The following is a 16,087-nucleotide window of genomic DNA, read 5'->3' on the forward strand; positions in this document are numbered from 1 at the left end:
GATACTGCAAGGAAGTCACCACCGTATTCCTCATTAAATATTTTCAATAACTTGAAATTAATTCAGGACAGAGGTTTATAACTAAAGTTTATAGTAGTGTAATGGTGTGACACTAAAATGTGTGTGAGAATGCTGAACTACAGTGTAAACTTAAGTGAATTAACTAGAGAATGATCTTCAAAATATTGCTGTGAACAACACTGTACTACTGTACAAAAGGATGCCTTGGTATATAGAATTTGGGTGTTAAAACAGAAAATGTGTCCAATCGATATGTCTAAACTCAAGCAAGTCCATGGGAGATGTTAGTGTGAACTGCTCTGAAACCTGTCTCCTGCTACTTGATTATTTTCTGAAAAAACAAAGATCTTAAGAGTAAACAAGAAAACTAGATGTTGGACATTGGAGCTTAGGGCAATGCATCAATGATCACAGTAGATAAAATTTATTTTGTGCACCACTTAAAATCCCACTACACTCTTCAAAACCATTGTCATGCTTGCTCTATAATTTTGTGACTGTGCATTAATTCCATGTTTATTTTTTAGGAGTGATTACATGCATCATAATTAGCTATCATGTATACCTGTTATATATGCAGTCATCTAAGCCAGAACAAAGTATCATTTTTCAGTCTCGAGATGAGCATTACATATTTTAGTTCACATTTCTTTTTTGGTTTTAGTAGTTCTAGAATAGTGTTTTTTTTTCCTTTAAGCAAAATGTTATTCTCTTCACTAACTCCACCCTTATAGCACACTTGTGTGGTAGATAGACATTTTATACTGGTTCTCTCCAGAGAGCATAGAAGAATATACAAAAAAAGATTAATGACTGCAAGAAGCTAAGGTAGGAAACTAATCTAATTTCATATAGGTGACCAAAAAGAGAGGTTACATTGTCATGCCTGTTTTTGGACAGATACTACTCAGTGGAGTTGCAAAACATGACCCAGAAGTCCCCTTAATGTTCAAATTAACAGATAATTTACAAGATATGCAGAATAGAAATTGTACTAAGAGACTAGACTCATATTTGCCGTGTTTACCTAAAATGGCTTGCTTCAAAGAGGGTACTATACCCTTTTCACATTTATGGGGGCACTAGCCACAGATTTCAGTGGCTCCTGTTATATGTAATTACTGTCATATATTTTATACATTTTCTTGCCAGAAGTTTCAGAGATCCATCCAGATTTACGTGACATGTTCAAAACATCCCAGATACCTGTTGAAAACGCATCTCTACAAAGAACAGATGGTTGTATAACAGATTTTGTATTACTGCCAGCAGAATCATTCGAAACACCCACATTGTGAAGGTCACCAAGTGTAGAATTAGCACAGACACCAGCATCGTGTGCATTGCCAATTCCAAGTTGCACCTGGCTGAAGCTGAAACATAATCATCCTGGAGTGAGTCATGTTTGGTGGTTGTATCCGGAGTAAACCAACCGGATACACAGGAGACTGAAATAAAATGTAATTGACTCATGAAGTGACTTTAAAAAAGCAATTTAGAAATCCTTAGATCAGTAGTACAAAAAGGAGGATACGAGTCAAAGGCTGAATTCACAAAAGGCACTTACAAGGCTTTGCAATGTTTAGTTCTTAGGTGCCCTGCCACCTAGTGGAGTCTATAGTCAGACTCAGATACTCAGGGCTAGATCTTATTCCATCTGCTAGGTACCAGAGGACCTCGTCCCATAGGACACTTGTGTTAATTATACTTAAAATGTGAGCATCCTCACGTTCCAGCTGGAAAACATTTTCTAAGTGCTATTGTACTGTAGAAGAAATGAAAAACTCCAGAACTCTTGGTTCAGAGATGATACCTTTTATTAGATCAACTAAGAAATCACAAAAAAAATATCTTTTTCTGCAAGCTTTTGGGCACACATGCTTTTCCTCAGACTTAGGTAAAATTAAAGATGGTTAAAAGTCCCCATAAGTAGAAAATAAAACTTCATTTTTTGTACAGAGGAAGCTGAAGGTGGAAGTCTGTTCCTCTGGGTCCATGACCTATGGGACTTTTTAACATCTTTAATTTCCCCTGAACCTCAGGAAGGGGGTGTGTGTGCCTGAAAGCTTGCAGCAAAAGATTTTTTTGTGTGATTTCTTAGTCAGTCTAATAAAAGGTATCATCTCTGAATCAACAGTTCTAGAGTTTTGCATTTCTTTTTGTCTCTGACCAACACAGCTACCAAACACACCCCTGAATCATATTGCAGCAAAGTTACAACTTTTTCTCCAGATTGTATCTGGAGAAAAAAGTATCTCCAGACAGTATTGAGTAATGTGTTCATCTATTGTTGGACTGCTTCACAGAGACAATACAAGTTTAAGACTCCAGTGTGGTTTGAGGACTGGGCCCCACAATTAGCTGGCTGCAAACTGCACTGATGCTGTTCAAGACTGCTAGGCAGAGATCTGGCTCACTTAGTGGATCTAGTGGCAGGAGCATGCCTCTCTCTACCTGCTGACAAGCAGAGATGTGGCTTGCTCCAGACTGCCAGGGCCAGGCCGGGGAGTGCTGGGCATGCAGTAGGCAGGAAATCTGGTGCTGAGGTTAGTATCTGTAGAAAAGGAGCACAGCCAGCTCCAGTCCTGCCCAGAGTGGTCTGACATTGTAGTAAGCATTACCATGCAACTTTTCAGAACTTGTTCTAACTTTTAATAAGACATAGTAATGCTTACTTTGATCTCAGATAACACATGTGCTAAGTGTCTTGGATGACAAGAACCTAACTAACCTTAAGTGCAATCCTTTTCCATCCTGTATGAGTCCTTGAAAATCCATTAATGTCTCTACTTTTGTAAAATGTTGCCATTGTAGCTTTAAGATTAAGTCACAAAAATTCAGCAAGGAGAAAAGTTTGTATTAAAGTTTTTTCAGGAACTTAAACAGGGCAAAATAGAATGTCTCCTTGGTGCCTATGTCCATTTTGGCACCTAATAAGTGATGTAGGCTCTTGCCCTTGGTATATATATAATGCATGAGAAGAATTTCCGTGCCTAGGAATGGGATCCACAAAAACCAGGTGAGAGAACAGCTGCTTAAGCTTGCTAGGAAGAAGTTCTGAGGAGAGGAGTAGGCACAAAATGTATTCTTCTCAGGGATTTCGGCACTAACATCTGAGCTGGAGAATAAATGATCCCCTTCATTTGGCATTTACAGCCACAAACCTCCTCTTCTCCTACAGCTAACCAGGTAACTCAGGGGAGTCTTGCTCAACCTTGAGGAGAACAAGGAGGTGATGGTGCCATTGTTTCTAAAAACTCAGCTGGCATGTCACTGACCCAGTTGAAATCTCTGCTGCAAAAGGGTTTTGAACTCAGCCCTCTTTGCTGTAACCATTAGACTTTACAGTTTTGGAGGGAAGTATCTCTTAATCTTTCCTGTTGAAGCTCTTCCACTCTGTATGGTCAATTATATATTTAGTTGGCTGAGAGAAAGGGAGAGAGTATGAGCGAGGAGGAGGGACAGAGAGGGAGCAAGAGACTGAGTCTATAACTTGATTCTGATGTGGTGGCACGATTGTTTCCTCACCCAGTATTGTGCACATGTCCATCATCAACTTCCAATAGTTACTCCCTCTCTTGCATTTCAAGCTCAGCTTCTATGCTACCTATTTTTTTCTTTTCTCATCCCATGCTTCTGCACTCACCCACCCTTCCCTTACCATAAGTCCTAGCCAGTTTGGCTTTCACCACCTCCAAGTGACATCTTTTGCTCTGTCTTACAGATGTGGACCAAGCCTCATTGTTACAGGTCTCTCTGGCACTGCTCTTCATTATGCACTTGCAAGAAAGCCAAATGCAGGTGATACCTTTATATGTCTCTTCCAAATACAAACATTCTTATTTTGCTGTAGTTAATGCACAAATCCTTCCTAGAGGAACATTCAGGCCTTAATTTTAAGGCTAATATAATAGTAAGTCACATCTACGTATCTTGGAATGAAACCACCTGTCATTAACTATCACTTACTGATTAACATCCTAGCAAGGTGGTAATGAGTCTCTGGCAGCTTAAATAGAAGCTTTCTTCCATTAAGCTGCCACCTCTTAGTAATAAGCCAGAAAGACTGTGAGAGAGGTTGTTAGGCATGTTAGTCATAGCTGAAGGCAGGCAGAAGGCAGAGGGTGGATTAGAAAACATCTTCAAATCCCAGGAATCTTCTGGGCTTTAAGGAGTCATTGCATAACATAAAGGCCATAACTAAGTTTACAGTAGTAAATGTTGATATCTTTAGGTGCAAGTTACTCCAGAGCAGCTGTCCCCAAAACTGGAAACAGTTTAACTCGGTCCAAACAGCACTGTGAAAGTGCTAATAAGCATGGGGACAAATGTATTCACCTATCATTGAGAAGTAATAATTGGTCTTGCTGAAGCACTGTGAGGAGTCAGTGGCACTGCTTCTGTTGTTAAGGAGGCAGACTATGCGCAATTATGTGGAGTTTGAGGTTGAAAATTATATTTTCTTTTCTTTTTGTTTTTTATTCACTTTTATGTTTGCAAATTTTAATGCACAACATTCATAACCTGCTGTAATATGTCACTGCACAGAATAATTATAGCAAAAACATGTGGTGCAGCTGATGCATTCCTGTGCCGGCATTTTGGCTGGGTAGGGTGAGAGGGAAGGGGTGGGGGTGTCTGTTGAGTGGAGGGAGTGGTATCTTTGTTTTAAGACAAAAAACCCCCAGTGATCAGGAGCAAGGCAATAAACATGGTGATAACATTTTCATAAATACCAGTGTGAGCTCAGTTTCTTATTGTCAGGGATCCTGGTTTTCTCTGATTAAAAAAAAAATCCCGTTTTCAGATTTAAAAATGTAACCCAAAATCCACATTTTTCCATGATCAAAATGAAACACTATTAATATATATATGTAGTGGTGTTTCATTTTGATCATGGAAAAATGTGGATTTTGGGTTGCTTTTTTTTAAAATTGGGGATTTTATTTTATATTTTAAAATTGGGGATTTTTTTTTTATCAGAGAAAACAAGGATCCCTGCTTATCATTAACAAACATAAAGAAACAAGAATGGCTTTTGTCAGTTGAGAAGGAGATGTACATGGTCAAACTTTAACTAAGTTCACTGGGGGATGGAGACCAAAGCCCTGCGGTAAGTGGAGAAGCAGGAGACCTGGAGGAAGCACAAGAAGGAAGGGGCACCACAGGAGGCTTCCTTATATATTCTTCCTGAGAAATGAGGGCAATCAGCTAGTTACCTCAGGTGCCTGTACACAAACGCACAGAGCCTGGGAAATGAGCAGAAAGAATTGGAAGTCCTCATGCAGTCAAGGAACTATGACATGATTGGACTAACAGAGACTTGGTAGGAGCTCGCATGACTGGAGCACTGTCATGGATGGGTATAAACTGTTCAGAAAGGACAGGCAGGGGAGAAGAGAAGGAGGAGTTGCACTTTATGTAAAAGAGCCATATGATTGCTCAGAGCTGCAGTATGAACCTGGATATAGACATGTTCAAAGTCTCTGGGTTAAGGGGAGAGGGGAGAGCAGCAAGGACGGTGTTGTGGAGGACATCTGCTAGACCACCAAGCCAGGAGGATAAGGTAGATGAGGCTGTCTTTGAACAACTACTGGAGGTTTCCAGATCACGTGACTTGGTTCTCATGGGGGACTTCCATCACCCAGACATCTGCTGGGAGCACAAGGCAGCAGTGCACAAGCAATTTAAGAAGTTTTTGGAGACAGCTGGAGACAACTTCTTGGTGCAAGTGTTGGAGAGGCCAACTAGGGCCTGTGCTTTTCTTAACCTCTTGCTCACAAACAGAGAAGACTTGGCAGGGGATGTAAAAGGGGATGACAGCAGTGACCATGAGATGATTGAGTTCAGGATCCTGAGGGATGGAAGGAAGGAGAGGAGCAGAGTATAGGTCCTGGAATCCAGAAAAGCAGACTTCGACTCCCTCAGGGAACTGATAGGCAGGATCTCCTGGGAGGCCAGTCTGAGGAAGAAAGGAGTCCAGGAGAGCTGGTTGTATTTTGAAGAAACCTTACTGAGGGCACAGGAACAAACCATCCCAATTTTCAGGAAGACTAGCAAATATGGCAGGTTACCAGCTTGGCTTAGCAGAGAACTCTTTAGTGAGCTTAAACACGAAAAGGACTCTTCCAAGAAGTGGAAGGTTGGACAAACAACTAGGGAGGAGTATAAGAATGTTATTTGGGTATGCAGGGATGAAATCAGGAAGGCCAAAGCATAACTGAAGTTGCAGTTAGCAAGGGATATGAAGGGTAACAAGAAGGGTTTCTACAAGTATGTTAGCAGCAAGAGGAAATTCAGGGAAAGTGTGGGTCCCGTACTGAATGGGGGAGGCAATTCAGTGACAGGTGAAGAGGAAAAGGCTGAAAAACTCTTTTCAGTCTTTTTAATCTTGGTCTTCACAGGCAAGGTCAGCTCCCAAACTACTGCACCAGGAAGCACAGTTTTGGGAGGAAGTGAGCAGCCCATAGTGGTGAAATAACAGGTTAGGGACTATTTAGAAAAGCAGGATGTGTACAAGTCCATGGGGCTGGATGGGATACATCTGATGGTACTGAGGGAGTTGGCTGATGGGATTGCAGAGCCACTGGCCATCATCTTTGAAAACCTGTGGCAACTGGGAGAGGTTCTGGACAATTGAAAAAAGGGAAATATAGTACCCATCTTTAAGAAAGGGAAGAAAAAGGATCCAGGGAACTACAGACCAGTCAGTCTCACCTCAGTCCCTGGAAAAATCATGGATCAGGTCCTCAAAGAATCCCTTTCTAAGCACTTGAAGGAGAAGAAAGTGATTAGGAACAGTCAGCATGGATTTACCAAGGGCAAGTCATACCTGATCAACCTGATTATTTTGTATGATGAGATGACTGGCTCTGTGGATGTGGGGAAAGCAGTGGATGTGATATACCTTGATTTTAGCAAGGTTTTATATGGTATCCCACAGCATTCTTGCAAGCAAGCTGAGGAAGTATGTATTGAATGAATGGACTGTGAAGTGGATAGAAAGCTGGCTGGATTGTCGGGGTCTATGGGTAGTGATCAATGGCTCAAGGTCTAGTTGGCAGCTGGTATCAAGTGGTCAGTCCTGGGGCCAGTTTTGTTTAATATCTTCATTAACAATCTGAAAGATGGGATGGATTGCACCCTAAGCAAGTTTGCAGATGACACCAAGTTGGGGGATATAATAGATATGCTGGAGTGTAGGACTTGGATTTAGAGTGTCTGGGACAAATTGGAGGATTGGGCCACAAGAAGTCTCATGAGCAGAGATCCTAGTTGTCTCTGATAAAAAAAAATCCCCAATTTTTGGATTAAAAAAAATAACCCAAAATCCACATTTTTCCATGATCAAAATGAAACACCACTAATATATAGATAAATATATAGTGGTATTTCATTTTAATCACAGAAAAATGTGGATTTTTGGCTAGTTTTTTAATCTGAAAATTGGGGATTTTTTTGTCAGAGAAAACCAGGATCCCTGATCATGAGCTTCAACAAGGACAAGTGCAAAGTCTTACACATAGAAAGGAACAACCTTATGCACCCCTATAGGCTTGGGACCAAATGGCTAAGCAGCAGCTCTGCAGAAAAGGACCAGGGACTTACAATGGACAATAAGCTAAATATGACCCAACAGTGTGCCCTTGTTACCAAGAAGGCTAATGGCATACTGGACTGTATTAGTAGGAGTGTTGCCAGCAGTTGAGGGAAGTAATTATTCCCTTCTATTCTGCACTGATGAGGCCACATCTGGAGTATTGTGTCTAGTTTTGGGTACCTCCATAACAGAAAGGATGTGGACAAATTGGAGAGAGTCCAGCAGTGGGTGACAGTAATGGTGAGGGAGCTGGGGCACATGACTTATGAGCAGGGATCCTGGTTTTCTCTGATTAAAAAACATTCCCCAATTTTCAGTTAAAAAAGGAACCCCACATCCACATTTTTCTATGCTTAAAATGACACAACTACACACACACACACACACACACACACACACACATATATGTAAAGTCATGTTTCATTTAAATCACAGAAAAATGTGGATTTGGGGTTACTTTTTTTAACCAAAAGTTGGGGATTTTTTTTAATCATAAAAAAACAAGATCCCTTTAGAGGCTGAAGGAACCAGGGTTATTTAGTTTGCAGAAGAGAAGACTGAGGAGGGATTTGATAGCAGCCTTTAACTTCCTGGAAGGGGGTAGGGGTATGCCCTTGTCACTGTGCCCTCTCTGGATCTGGTCATCTAGAGGTAATTTGGAAGGTAATTAAAACAAAAGGAGTGATTTCAGAAGTAGTAGGGTCAAGGGATAAATAACTACGCATTAATATATTTGCTACCAGCAAATGCAAGTAGCAGATGTACTCATGAGTACTCATGGCACAGTAATGCATGTGTAGATGCCAACCAGAAGCATATTTGCTCCTGGTCAAGCCTGCCACAAGGGAGCCAGCCTGAGCTCAGTCTCAGGGCCCCAGGGCTGAAAGCCTCTCTTGTCCCAGGGCTGGGAAGCCTTTGTGGTCATGTCTATGGCCATTTCTATGGCAGCCCCAGCCCCAGGCCCTTTAAAAGCCTGCAGGCAGTTTGAGTCCTGGGGCACAATATCAGAGAGCCTGGGGGGACTCTTGGCCTCTGCTGCACCTGCACAGATCACGGTCTCCTTGTGCCAGCTTGCCTGTACCATGGTGCCACTGCCTGGCACTGCAGTGCCACGTGGCTGCCAGGCCTTCACCATCCAGCCCTGCAGGCTGCCAGCACCCAGACCCAGCTTCATCCAGCTCCTGCCCACTGGGGCCAGTGCCAGCTGCCTGCAGCCAACCCCCAGCAGCCTGTGTGGTGGGCCAGCTGAGGGTGCTCCTGTGCTGAGCCATCTACCCCACTATGCCCCACTACCTTCCAGGCTCCAGGTGCCTCCCTGGGGGCATATCATGTTTGGCTGACCCCCTTCCTGGAGCACACCCGCTAGCCTGGGTGTAACAAAGCAACCACCCAGAGTCTAGACTGATCCTGGACCTGTGCCCTCTGGGAAACACAGGCCTATTAACCCTTGAGGATACTTAACCCACTACAAGACCTTGGGGTTCTTCCCTTAGCCTGAAGCACAAATAGTGATCTCCCTTAGTCAGCCAAACCAAGGGGACACCAAAACATAATCTAGGCCCTCTCCCAATAAGTCTCCCATGCTAGGTACAAAGGAGAAAACTTTATTGGTTACAAGGAGCAGGTTTGGAATAGGGTACAGGGTAGAGCAATATCAGAGATATATCTTAGAGCAAACAGTGGCATGGTAGCCTTTCATCATGCATCTGAGTTACTGTAAGCTATATATTTACTTAGATCTCAGGTAGCTTACTTACAAGTGTCATCCAGAGGCAGGGGAAGATTCCCTCTGAAGGCAAACAGTTTCTTGATCATGAGTTTCAATATATATAGAGAGAGTTTCAGATGGTCCAGTTTTTCTCTGAGTTTTCATCGTGGCTACTGCCCCACCTCCTGGGCAGTCCTTCACTTATATAGCCCTTATGACCTTATTTACCTGATCCAATGAAGGCCAGCATCTGTTGGCTGCCAGACATCCAATTTGAAATGCATCACTGGTTGCTGGGTAGACTGGCAGGGTCTTTAGCCCCCTTGCAGTCATGTTGGCATTGCTTAGAACAATAAGGAGCTTAAGCTCCCCACTCAGGTATGTGATACCAGTCATGTAGGCAGAGGGAGCAGGTTTTCCCCCTCCCTCAGGAATTTATCTAGCTCATGTTATAACTCAGGGTTACCTGAAGCAGATGGGATCAGAGGAATCTGCCCTATGCAGTGACCATGGTAACCAGATTTTCAGATAGCAGAGTTTGGGGAGAGACAGACATGGTATTCTACCACAGCCTGCCTGGACCCTGCAGCTGCTACAGGGCATCACTTCATTACATGACCATGCCTCCAGGTGCCGGCCTGGTGGGGGGGGCACCGGCTGGGCCCTCCAGGGCCCCTTCAAGGGCACTTCCATTTTCACCGCTGGCACATCTGGGCTCAACAATTGCCTGCTGGGGGACCTGCCGGTTGGCAACCAGCCACGTGGGGGGGGGGGTAGGAGAGTGCAAATGTAAGCATTGGCCCCTAGGTGCTGGCAACCCATGGTATGCCACTGGGCCTTGGCGGGAGGGGAGGGGGGGACGCCACCGTTGGTGCCACTGCAGCTGGTGCTCCTGCTGCCAGGCATTCTCTGAATGTTGTATCTCCTTTGCCCAAACTTCACAGAAGAGCTCCCTGCAGGCCTTGCAGATGTTATGCAGCACACAGGCTGAGACTATGACCTGGGGGATGTTGTCCTTGGTGAACTTGAGGCAGGCAGTGAGGATGTACCAGCATCCCTTGAGGCTGCTGAAGGTGTCCTCCACCAGTGCATGGGTCTGCAGCTGTAGTAGGTGTGGTCGCCATGGGGTGGGCAGATGATGAGGATGTAAGTCCCATCCAGGGTTCAGATGCACTGGGGGAAGCTCAGGGCAGGAACCCAACCACCACTTCCAGGGGGTCATGCATGTGCAGCATAGTGTGCATCAGCATGTCCTGAAGGGCAATACACACCTCCAGAACCGCCTCCTCAGCAGTTGCTTTTACCCAAGCTGAAGAGGTGGCCCACGTAACAGAGGCTGGAAGACATGGGCAGCATCAGCAAGGCTATGGCCATCCAGGTGTACCATCCAGTGGCTATGGCCACACTCCAGGTGTGGGTGGAGCTGCTCCACGAGGTCCAGAAAGGTGTCCCATATTATCTTGAATGCCTCCAGCCATTGCTCACTGTCCCAGGTGTGCTGGGTACCATGCAGCCACCAGTCCTGGCTGGCCCAGTGAACCCAGAGGTGGTGGAGCCAGAGGCCCAGAGGGCAGCCCCAGTGGTAGTGTCCTTGAACCCATTGTTGGCATCCTTGCCAGGGTCTGGCCAGCAGGATGGGGTCCAGGATGCAGCTGCATGGTGGAGGCAGACCTGGGACAGCATGGTGGAGCCAGGCAGGTGGTAGCTGCACATGGGGGAGCTGGCAGGGCCCTGATGGCAATGTGGCAGCCACTGGGTGGTACAACAGGCCAGCATGTTGGCCATCAGGAATCCAGGATGCTGGGTGTTGCTGCCAGGGGCAGGGACTGGAGCAACTGTGGCATGGGAAGGCAGAGGCTGAGGCATGAGAGCTGCCATGTGCTGCCCCTGTCCTCTGCACACTGCTCTTGCCTAGAAACACAGCTGGTCAGGGAACAGGGTGTGGGCCTGGCTTTTAAAGTTCCCCCTGGTGGTGGCAGAGGCCTGTTTTAGGGCCCCAGGAAGTGGCAGCAGTTTGCTGTTAGGAGCAGCAACATGTCCCTGCACATGTAGATGCCTGTCCAGGAGTGTTTACTCATGTAGTTTACTCACCAGTCCCACATCAAATGCACATGTAGACACATCCACTGCCAAGTAAAATTTCTGGTTGAAGGAAGACATCCTGGGGAAAGATATCTCCAAGACTTTGAAACATGAGGGAAGTTTTCATTTGGAATTTAGAGCAAAGAAAAAATTGACAAAGGAAGATTTAAACTCTTGAAGTAAATAGTAGAAAGTCTATTTGAGCCAAGGCCTGACAGTATCAAGAAAAGTTAGGCAGATAGATGGGGTGTGAAGACAACTTGCTGAGGAAAAGGAGATTGCAGGAAAACACTGACAAGTAAGGGTTCTTTTTCAAGAGAGGAGGTTTTATTTTGACAGCAAATATCCAGTGGGGAAATGGGGATGGGGAAAAACAGAAGCCACAGATGGAAGAAGATCTAATGAGGAACCTGGGCAATAATTAACATTCAAGATACAATATAGGGGTGACAAGGTAGAAATTAAAAATTAGTTCAGGAGAGAAGAATATCTTTAAAATTGAAACAACAGATCTGGAATTGTGATGGACTAATTGCAGTCGCTAGATGCCAAGACACAGAGATTCTTTCTTTCTTTTTTTCTTTCTTTTGGCAGGAAAGTGGTTGTTTGGCTCAGTTCAAAGACAGCTGTTCTGGCAACATCAGAGATGTTTCTGGGTCAGTCACATGGGTGTATATATAGCTATTTCAGCAGAATCATTCACTCAACTGCCTGTTTGTTTCAAAAAGGTTTTTTCCTCCAGTGACTAATCTTTGATTCTGATTGCTATAAAAACTTAGGACCAGATTCTATTCCACCTGTTAGGCATGTAAGTGGACTTACGTGCGTAAGTGCAATTCTATGCCACCCTGCCTGAGTCCCCAAAACAGTTAATGCAAAAGGTGGGTGTATTGTCCTCCTCTTCATGACATTTACTGACTCAGTCTTAGTTTGCTATAAAAATAGGTGCATTAATGGATTTTCATGGATTTCAGCAGAGTGGTATAGGATTGCACTTAGGTACCTAAAACCACTTAGGCTCTCAAAAGGTGGAATAGAATCTGGCCCTTAATATTTTTAATGCAAGTTCCATGTAAATACTTCAACTTTACAAATTATGTTTGGTACACCTGTTGTGTAAAAATGCATACTTATATTAGAGATGTAGATTCCCTCTGTCAGTGTTATTTAGTTTTAGTTAATAGTTGAGCCTTTGTTAGGAAATGCAAATTTTTCTTTCATTTTTATGTATTATACCAGACAAATACAGGTCACAAATGTAGTGAGGATTTAATGGTTTATGTGCTGCCATCAAAATGAATTGTATCTGTTGTAGCAATAAGTATTTTGTGTATACATACATATATATATATATCTATACATATACATGTACATATACATGCACACATGTATATAACAATATGTATGTATGTATATGTTTATGAAATTAATTTTCCTAACTGTATTCAGCCAAGAAATAGAGAGAACCCATGGGGGAAAGCATTTATTAAAAGCCTGATAATTCCTGGGTTTTATATTGGTACTTAGTATGTATGTGTGAAGATGTAACAAGCCTCTGCAAAAGGATCAGGCAAAGTTGCATCTTCCATATTCTGGATTACTCCATTCAGACTACTCCATTCCTAACTTCTGGGAGAAGTGAGTCATGGATAAGTTCCTCTACACACTAGCTAGTGCCACTGAATGGCTGCGTGGGGGGGGGAAGAGGGGGGCGGTTGGTAAGCTCTGAGCTACAGAGCAGTGAATGTGCAGTCTTTGGGAGTTACAGCTGGGACATTGTGACATCCCCCAAAGCCTATATTTTCCTGTACTTTCTCATGCTGCTTCATTCATATATATTATTTGTTCAGTCATATTGAGGTTTGAGACTGTGGTATGCCAGTCTTGAAATACAGGTTGGTTTGGAGTTTGCCAGTGCACCATTTAGTGAGAGACTTTAAGGAACGGTAGGAGTAGGGGATTGGTATCATCAACGAAGAAGTTTATAGTTTAGTCCCCTGATGTAGGAAGGCCTTCAACACTGTCTCTCACCCCATTCTCATTAAGAAATTAGGCGACTGTGGCGTCAATGCCTACACAGTCAGATGGGTTGCAAATTGGCTGGAGGGCCGCACCTAGAGAGTGGTGGTGGACGGGTCTTTTTCAACCTGGAGGGATGTGGGCAGTGGGGTCCTCCAGGGCTCAGTCCTCAGGCCCACACTGTTCAACAACTTCATCAGCATCTTGGACAAGGGGGTGAAAAGCACCTTGTTCAAATTCACGGATGACACTAAGATGTGCGGAGAAGAGGGCACGCTGGAGGAGAGGGACAGGCTACAACTAGATCTGGACAGGTTACAGCGGTGGGCGAATGAGAACAGGATGAGTTTCAATACTGACAAGTGCAAGGTATTGCACCTGGGGAGGAAGAACCAGAAGCAAACCTACAGGCTAGGGAACTCCCTTCTTGTCAGTGCAGAGGCAGAAAAGGATCTTGGAGTCATTATTGATTCCAAAATGACCATAGGCCGCCAATGTGGGGACAAGGTTAGGAAGGCTAACCGCACCTTGTCATGCATCCACAGATGCATCATGAGCAGGTCCAAGGAGGTGATCCTCCCACTCTATGCAACAGTGGTCAGACTGCATTTAGAGTACTGCATTCAGTTCTGGGCTCCACACTTCAGGAAGGATGTGGCCAGCATCAAGAGGGTCCAGAGAAGGGCCACTCGCATGATTAGGGGGCACCAAGGCATGGCCTACGAGTGGAGGCTATGGGACCTGAACCTGTTCAGCCTCAATAAGAGAAGGCTGAGGGGGGATCTGGTAGCTATCTACAAACTAGCCAAGGGGGACCATCAAGCTATGGGAGAGTCCCTGGTCCCCCAAGCACTACTGGGAGTAACAAGGTATAACGGCCATAAGTTGACTGAGAGTAGATTCAGGCTAGATATCAGGAGGCACTACTTTACAGTCAGGGTGGCTAGTATCTGGAACCAACTTCCAAGGGAAGTGGTGCTCGCTCGTACCCTGAGGGTCTTCAAAAGGGGGATGGATAATCACCTAGCCGGGGTCGTTTGACATCAGCATTCTTTCCTGCCATGGGAGGGGGTCGGACTTGATGATCTACTTAGGTCCCTTCTGACCCTACCAACTATGAAACTATGTAATGCCAAGAAATATAAGGGGTGTTTGAATCAAGAGCTCATTTTATGTTCTTTCTCTTATGAAGTAGATCTTATTTATGTCTTTCAAATTTAGGATATAATTGCACATTAGAGGCCAGATCTTATACCACCTATTAGGTAGTTAAGGCATGCATTTACACGAGGCACTTTACTTGAGATTAGAGCTACCTCTGTGCAGTAAGCATCACCATCTACACTGCACAGTAATTTACTGTAATTGTGAGTAAATTTGCTATCTGTAAATGTAAGTAGTAAATTTACTCCCTATTACTTACTGCACAGTACGGCACATGTAGATGGCTGACTGGGAGCAAATGTGCTCCTAGTCAGCCAGGCAGCAGGGGGCAGGAGATTGCTCCCTGCCCCCAGGAGCTTCTTGCTGCCAGGGTGGGCTCTGGTGCCAGAGCCCAGGCGGGGACAACATCTCCTTGCTCTGGCAGCAGGGAGGTCCCAGCTGCCACTTCATGAATCTTACAAGAATTTCCCAGCCTGGGCCCTGTGGCCATGGAACTTGGGCTGGGAGATAAGGATTTCCCAGCCCCGGCCCCACAATCATGGATCAGGCCTGGGAGCTCCCTGCTGCCAGAACAGAGGCTCCAGCGGTGGAGCCCAGATCAGCATCAGACAGTTCCTGAGGGCAGGGAGCAATGTCCCAGCTCCCACCAGGAGACAGCTGTCTTCTGGCCCTGTGCTCTCTGCCAGCCCCTGGGCTAGCATCTATGGGGAGTCTAGAGCTTTCCCTTACTGCTGCTGGAGGCTGGTGCAGGGCCAGCAGGGGTGGGATCAGACTGCTACCATGAGCAGCAAATCTGCTCCTGTGTCCCTCCATGTGTAGATGCCTGCCCAGGGTGGGTTTATTCTAGAGTAAATTACTCTAGAGTAAACCCACCCTAGAGCATTTGCACATGTAGATGCACTCAAGCAGACACAGGCACCTAAATGTGATCCTATTCCATCCTGCTCATATTTCTGAAAAACTGTTTTTACTTTTGTAACATGTCATCATTATCTTAGCTGTAATGTTAGGTCTGAATAAGTAGCGTGGAGGAGGAGGATATATACACTTTTTCCATTTTTAATAGATTAGCAGGTTGGAATAAGATTGTTTTTTGGGCTGCTCCTATTGCATATATAAGGTGCTTATTGAATATAGGTGCCAAAGTGTGAGATTTTCAGAGGCAGTCTTAGTTCCTTCCCACTGAATTGAATCACTGTCCCTCCAAAGTGGCCAAATCCAAATCTGAAACAAAAAATTGCTGCTTCGCACAGGCCTATTCTCCTGCTTGTTCTGAGTACTCCTTGTACTGCCTGTACTGCTCTGCATTTCCCTCAGGACCTGAGTCCTTACCATGGTTGTGTGGAACTAGGGCAAACCATAGCATCATGGATTGCATGGCATCCTCATGTATGGCCTGACTCATCAAGAGAAGTGTTAGGAGAAGTGGCCATGGGTTCTTTGGGTTTTGCAAACGCATTGACTACTGCACTGGTACTGGGGGGGGGGGGGGG

This window comes from Gavialis gangeticus, unplaced genomic scaffold (assembly GCF_001723915.1).
Source record: "Gavialis gangeticus isolate Ggan-Ray unplaced genomic scaffold, GavGan_comp1, whole genome shotgun sequence".
NCBI classification, from domain to species: domain Eukaryota; kingdom Metazoa; phylum Chordata; order Crocodylia; family Gavialidae; genus Gavialis; species Gavialis gangeticus.